This window comes from Scyliorhinus canicula, chromosome 15 (assembly GCF_902713615.1).
Source record: "Scyliorhinus canicula chromosome 15, sScyCan1.1, whole genome shotgun sequence".
NCBI classification, from domain to species: Eukaryota; Metazoa; Chordata; class Chondrichthyes; order Carcharhiniformes; family Scyliorhinidae; genus Scyliorhinus; species Scyliorhinus canicula.
In genome coordinates this window covers 61,601,255-61,608,984 of record NC_052160.1, presented here as the reverse complement: position 1 = coordinate 61,608,984, position 7,730 = coordinate 61,601,255, and positions in this window count along the sequence as shown.

Sequence of the window (7,730 nt, the reverse complement as noted above, 5' to 3'; positions counted from 1 at the left end):
CTGTTCATAGACGGGAAGTTTGCGAGCCTGGGTGAGCTGGAAGGGAAGTTCAGGCTCCCCCCGGGGACATGCAAGTAAGGGCGTTTGGCAGGCGGCAGGTGGCGGGGTTCCCCTGCTGCCGCCGCGTGGGGTCCAGAACAGGGTGCTCTCGGGGGTATGGGTTGGAGAGGAGAGGGTCTCGGAAGCATACCAGGTGATGCAGGAGGTAGACGAGGCCTCGGTGGAGGAGCTGAAAGATAAATGGGAGGAGGAGCTGGGTGAGGAGATTGAGGAGGGGACGTGGGCAGATGCCCTAGAAAGGGTGAACTCCTCTTTGTGTGCGAGGCTTAGCCTCATACAGTTTAAGGTACTGCATAGGGCTCATATGACCGGGACAAGGATGAGCCGGTTTTTTGGGACCGAGGACAGGTGTATTAGGTGCTGAGGGAGCCCAGCAAACCATGTCCACATGTTCTGGGCATGCCCAGCGCTGGGGGAATTTTGGAAGGGTGTAGCAAGGACGGTATCGAGGGTGGTAGGATCCAGGGTCAATCCAGGCTGGGGACTCGCAATATTTGGGGTTGCAGTGGAGCCGGGAGTGCGTCCCTAGTAGCCCGGCGGAGGATTCTTCTTCAGTGGAAGGATGCAAGGTCCCCAGGCGTGGAGGCCTGGGTCAACGATATGGCGGGGTTTATTAAATTGGAGAGGGTGAAATTTGCCCTAAGGGGGTCAGTGCAGGGGTTTTTCAGGAGATGGCAACCATTCCTAGATCTCTTGGCAGAACGGTAAAAACAAAAGGTCAGCAGCAGCAGCAACCCGGATGGGGGAAGGGGGGCTGTCTTTGTTTTTGTTTTGGGTTGAATATCTGTTTTTTGCCAACGACGGGCGTTAATTTATTGTTTCTCTTTTGTATATGCGGGGGGGGGGGGGGGGGGGGGTTTCTGTTCTTAGAATTTTCTGTTATTGTCTTCTCTTTTGTGAAAATTTGAATAAAAATTATTTTTTAACAAATGGTGGCTTTTAAGGCAGACCAGGCACTGTGGGAATTCTGCGGCTCTGGCACGTTAGTCGTTGCCAGGTTAGTTGTGAGGCTCCGGCTGAGTAGCTCTTTCTTCTCAGGGTCTTTTAATCCAACGACATTGAGCTTCCTGTGGCAGAGTTTTTTCTGCCGGTTTGGGGCCAGGGTGATGGAGGTGGTAGAACGGATTAGCCGGTGGTCAATCCAGCAGTCTGCTCTGATCATGGTGTGGGTGCTGCGGACATCTTGTGGTCCTTGCTCGGACAATGATATAGTCTAATAGGTGCCAGTGCTTGGAGCGGGGGGGGGCGGGGGGGGGGGGGGGGCGCGCGTTGCATGGGGTCCTCTGCTTGTCTGCTTGGTGGAACAGGGTGTTTGTGATGACCAGGTCATGTTCTAAACCTTTTGTCAGGAGCAGAACTCCGTTGGCATTTGTTTTCCCCACACCTTCCCTGCTTAACATGCCTTTCCAAAGGTTTGCATCCTTCCAAGCTTTAGCATCAAAGTCGCCGAGAAGAATCCGCTTGTCTCCCTTTGGGATGCGTGAGTAATTGGTCGAGGCTGGAGTAAAGTTTATTGCTCGTGAATTAAAAGGGACAGTTGCAATGTGGATATGGAATTGGTTAAGTGGCGTGGCGGTAAACAATGAGTAATTGTTACTGGACGTGTTTCAAGCCGGAGGAAGGTTTGTAGTGGCGTTCTCCCAGGTCAGCGGTGGGACCCTTGCTTTTCTTGTTATATATTAATGACTTAGACCTTGATGTACAGGGCACAATTTCAAAGTTTGTGCATGAGACAAGACTTTCGAAAGCATTGTGACTGGTTAGCAGTTTTCTCTATGCTAACATGTTATCCCCTACACCATGAGCTCTTATTTTGTGCGGTAGCCTTTGATGCGGCACCTTGTCAAATGCCTTCTATAAATATAAGTATAGATTATCCACTGGTTCCCCTTTATCCATGTTGCTTGTTACTTCCTCAAAGATTTCTAACAAATTAGTCAAACACAATTTCCCTTTCACAAAACCATATTGATTCTGCTTGACTGCAGTGAGATTTTCTAAATTGCCCACTATAACCGCTTCAATAATATATTCCAACATTTCCCTCTGATCAATGTAAAGCTAACTGCTCTCTTTGAGATAGAAAACACTTTATCAGCGAGTGCTGAGCAGACCTCTGATATTTATGCACTGATATGGCACAGGCAGAGGCTGGCAGGTGTAACTCGGTGATTTGAGTGCTGGAAAAATGCGGCTGAGCAGGCCAGGAAGGCGAGGTCGCTAGTTCAGACTTCACTGTGTTTCTGCTCCTCTCTGACTATTGTGCAGGATCCTTGCCCCGAGTTTGAAACCCTAAAGTGCAGGTACTGGCAACTAAACCAACATGTGCGGAGAAAAAAGGGCTAATTATGTGTGTGGCGTGCGGAGGGGGTGAAGAGCGGCTTCTTACTGCCTGTGTTCCATGGGCAGAGATTGTTTACTGATTGTGTGTGGTCAGAGGGCTTGTTTACTGTGTGTGTGGAAGGCAGAGATAACTGTCTGTGTATGGGAGACGGAGGGTCTGATTACTGGGAGATGGGACAGAGGTGCTGGTTACAGTGTGTGATTGCGGAGTGGGACTGATTACAATTTGAACACATTTCATCCTCAAAAACCTCCTTGAAACATATCTCTTTGACTGCATCATCCTATTCACATCCTGTGCATTAGAGGCACTTGTATTTGACAAAGCAAGGTATTGCCTGGAAGGCTCTGGAGATTTTAATTAGATATTATCATAGATTTAATACCACAATCATTAGGGCCATACGTTAACTCTGTTGTCGTGTCTCAAGTGGCCATGCCTGGAGTTGCATGTTCGCTCAAAAGAATTCTGGACAACTGGTGTTTCCAGATTTTGGAGTTCCAGAGTTCATAGACTCTAGTTTTACAGCTCAGAAAGAGGCCATTCAGCCCATCATGTTTGTGCCAGCCATCAAGCATTTATATATTCTAATCCCATTTTCCAGCACTTGGCCCGTAGCCTTGTACACTATGGCTTTCAAGTGCTCATCTAAATGCTTCTTAAATGTTGTGTGGGTGGCGGCATGTGGCGCAGTGGATAGCACTGGGACTGCAGTGCTGAGGACCCGGGTTCGAATCCTGGCCCTTGGTCATTGTCCGTGTGGAGTTTGCCCATTCTCCCCGTGTCTGAGTGGGTTTCACCCCCACAACCCAAAGATGTGCAGGTTAAGTGAATTGGCCATGCTGAATTGCCCCTTAATTAGAAAATATATATATAATTGGGTACTCTAAATTTATATTTTAAAAAATGTGAGGGTTCCTGCCTCTACCACCTTTCAGGAAGTGAGTTCCAGATTGCCACCATTCTCTGGGTGAAAAATCTCCTGCCCGTTATCTTAAATCTATAGCCGCCTGGTTATTGACCCCTCAACTAAGGGTTTCTTCCAATCTGCCCCAGCTATGCCCTCATTTTGTACACCTCGATCAGGTCCCCTCATCTCTGCTGTAAGGAGGACAACCCCAGCTGAAACAGAGTCTCTTCAGAGCTGAAAGGTTACACTGTATGGTTGAGGGATAAATGCTTTCTTTCAAATTACCTCATGAGATCATTTACATCCATAAAATAAACTGCTGAGCAGTTGAAGAACTGTTACATGAGGCATGCTGATATTCTTCAGCAATCCAAATGTAAAGCGAATTTGGAAACAAAGTGCTGGAAATACTGTACTCGGCAGGTCAGCCAGCATTGGTGGAGAGGGAAACAAAAGTTAACATTTCAGGTTGATCACCTTTTCAAACAAAATAAGTTTAGACTGTGATAGGTTATAAGCAAGCGCAAAGGCAAGGGAAAAGTGGAGGGGAGGAAAGAACAAAAGGGATGATCAGTCTTCAACAACAGAAACAAATGCTGGAAAACCTTAGCAGGTCTGACAGCATTTGCAGGGAGAGAAAACGGAGTTAACATTTCGAGTTTGTATAACTTCATCAGAACTAAAGAGAGGGAAATTGTTTGTTGGGTATTAAACTGTCGCTGGGAGATATTACAAGATGTAGCAACCTGAAGAATTAGAGACAGATGCGCCGGTGTCTGGGCAAGGGTTATTGCTTTGAGACAATAAATATATGGGATATTTAAAAAGTGAGAGAGGTCACAGTCCAAAGTTGTTGAACTCAATGTTGGGTCCTGAAGGCTGAAACGTGGCAAATCGGAAGTTTAAATTGAAGGAGGTACAAGGTGAGTCTTCCGTTACCTCGTCGCCAAGCTCTGGAATATACTTCCCACACCTCTTTATGCAGCTTTCCTCCTTTAAGTTGTTCCTGAAAACCTATCTCTGATTAGGCCTTTGGTCATCTGACCTAATTCTCCTTCTGCGATTCGATGTCATGCTTTAGTTTATAATGCTCCTGTGGAGTCCCACAGGGGATGTTTCATTACTTTAAAGATAAGGTGCTTATACATTGTCGATAGGTTAGAAGGAAGGAGAGATTGAATGAACAAAGAGTTGATGGTGCAAGGTGAGCGAGGGTGATAATGGGAGAAGTGAAGAAACAAAAGATGCGTTTAGTCAAGTTGTGAACGGAAACATTACACCAACATCAATGGTCTGAAAATAAAGGGAATGGTGGTTATGATCTGAAAAGGTTGAAGTGGATTTGTAATCCAGCAAGCAAAGTAATGATCTGGAGCCGTGAATTCAAATCTCACCATAGCAGTTTGAGAATTTTAATTAATGAAATAATAAAAACCTACTATCAATAATGGTGACTACTAAATTACCGGATTGTTGTAAAAACTCACCTGCTTCACTAATGTACTTTAATAGTGTAGTAGTGATCAGCCTAAGGTTAGGTCCTCTGTTTATTCCCCAACGACATGCACCTCCATCTTCTCTTGCTTGTTTTAGCCGCCTACTTTATACTCAAGTTGTCTAACATTACGGGCAGGATTCTCTATTTGGGAGACTATGTTCTTTCGCCGGAGCTGAATTGCTTCTGGTTTGTGCTGGTGCTAGGAGCGGCACCCAGAATCCGTTCACTCTCCCTTGCCATGAAAATATATGCATCGTGGAGATTGTGAGGGACTCTTTTGTTAATCCTACTCTCTGGCCGCCATTTTGAGCAGGCAGCCCGGTATCGAGGTCTGGCGGCTTGCCTCATCCACCAGTCACAAAAGGAGCTATCCCCCCTTCCACAGTACGCATGCATGAGGGTGACCCAACCCCACCCCCCCAACAGAGGGCCCCCATATCAGAGACCCCTCACCAAAGGGCCCCCATATCTCAGACCCCTTCCCACCAGAGGGCCCCCATATCAGAGAACCCCTCCATACCAAGCAGCTCCATAACAGAGAACCCCCTCATATCAGAAACCACCCCAATATAAGATAAACCCCCCCCCCCTCATATCAGAGAACCTCCATATCAGATAACTCCTCCATAACAGAGATCCCCCATAGCAGAGACCCTCTCATAAAGAGAACCCCCCATAACAGAGACCCTCTCCATCAGCCACCCCTGCCTGGAAGCTAAAGAGCAGTCCAGGCAGAAACGGTGAAAAGAAATCACTGCTTTTTCATTTACCTATACGTTACACCTGCTGCCTCAGACAGATATTTAGAAATCAGCAGCTGTAATTTCAGAGCAAGCCAAAACCATATTACAAGGCTTTAAACCCTCTCAGATCCTTTGATCTGCAAAGTTTCTATTCACTTCAAAGTGAAATAGCATTTAGTAAGCTGTAATTGAAATCTTCCACACTTATCCGGTCTGGTTCACGTGAGTCCAGACCCTCAACATTCAGGTTGATCCACAACTGAGTAGCTTGCTTGGGCGGTTAAATCGGCACTAATTCTGACTTTGCCAGGGACACTCACATGCCATCAATGCCAAAGGTGTAAGAGACCAAGCAGAGTGAGGTCAGAATGACAGTGGGGCAGAGAATTAAAATGACAGGCATTCAGAAGCTTGGGGTCACGCTTGTGAAATGACGGGAGTAGTTCCACAAGTAATCAACCACTCTGCACTTGGCCACCTTAACTTAGAGCAGACTGCTTTTTTAGCAGCAGGTACAGTTGAATTGAAAGTACATCGCTATTTCACACACAATCCCTGCAGTGCAGAATGAAGCCATTTGGCCAATCAAGTCTGCATCAACCCTATGAAAGAGCACTCTTTGGAGGCCAAGGGGCAATTTTAGCATGGCCAATCCACCTAAACTACACATCTTTGGACTGTGGGAAGAAACTCACACAGACACGGGGAAAACATGCAAACTCCACTCAGAATTTCACCCAAGGCCAGAATCGAACCCAGATCCCTGGCACTGTAAGGCAGCAGTGCTAATCAATGTGCCATCCATTTGTTGGATAATTATACGATTGACAATGAAATCATATGTTCTTGCCAGAATCAAACATTTAAAATGTCTATTAAGTTGATTGCAGTGTCCTGTGTGGCAAGCAAGTATTCTCAATTCCAGCACAATGTTCCTTTTACTACTTAGGAGATCTCAGTGATAGTACCTCTCTCTTTCGGCCAGAAGCTCTGCATTCAAGTCCAATGCCAGGAATTGCTGACCATAGCAGAAGCGTTCATAACCTGGTTCATTGGTCTGATAATCAGTCTGGGAATCCTTCCACCACAATTCCCCAAAAGCGTAAAACAGTGTGAGTGTGAAGAGTGTGCTACACAAAATCTATTTAAAATCCCTGAAATTAACTGCTAAATCTTTTTATCTTCATTATCCAGAAATGCCGCAATAATAGTTGATTCTCTGGTTATAGGCAAGTCATGTGTTGCCATGTGGTAAGCAGCACATTGCTGTAAAGATGTTTGAAGTTTTGTGGTTTGATTAGCTACTTTGCTCTCTTTTCTGTACCAGCACTTGAAGAAATTGCTATTGGAAATTCCCAAGAAATGTTTATTTCTGTGGAGCTATCTAACACTGATCCCAGAGTGTTTAATTTATCTTAGCACAGGCAGTTGGCTTCTGAACTAAATAATGCACCATAGCATTCACGTTGGTTCATATAACAGCACCTTTTTGTCTATTCAGTCGGTGAACACTTACAAGATGGAATAATCCATGTTCTAACACTACAAGCATCTGAAAGATCTAGTGATCCACTGACTGGGCAATGCAATAAGCTGTTAAAACTAGAAACTAAGTGTTGCAATTATCTGAATATGAGATTGGACAGGAGACATGGCATCTGATTCTGTACTCTGAAACAATTAATTGAACATATTTTATTGGTGTGTAAAATCCGAGAGTCAAATAAAGCAAAGGTTGCCAAAGGCAGTGATGCTGGCACAGAACAAGACAACACAGAGGAAGGGATTAAAAAGACTGCTGGCTATGATCCATTTTTCTGGTTGCTTTTTACTGGCAACAGCCTTGGGGCAGTAGGAACTTGATGCTTGATCATTCCACATTATCTCAAGCACTAGTTTGAAATTCAGTCGAACGTATATGCAACAGATTGATAGACAAGACAAAATACAGAAATGGGCAAGAACAAATTAAAACTTGCATAAGAACATCGTGATCTGATTTTTGTTCAAGAATGTGATGAGCCCTGGGTCACTGTCCGTGTGGAGTTTGTACATTCTCCCCGTGTCTACGTGGGTTTCACCCCCACAACCCAAAGATGTGCAGGATAGGTAGATTGGTCACTCTAAATTGCCCCTTAATTGGAAAAACTAATTGGGTACTCTAAATTTATTTAA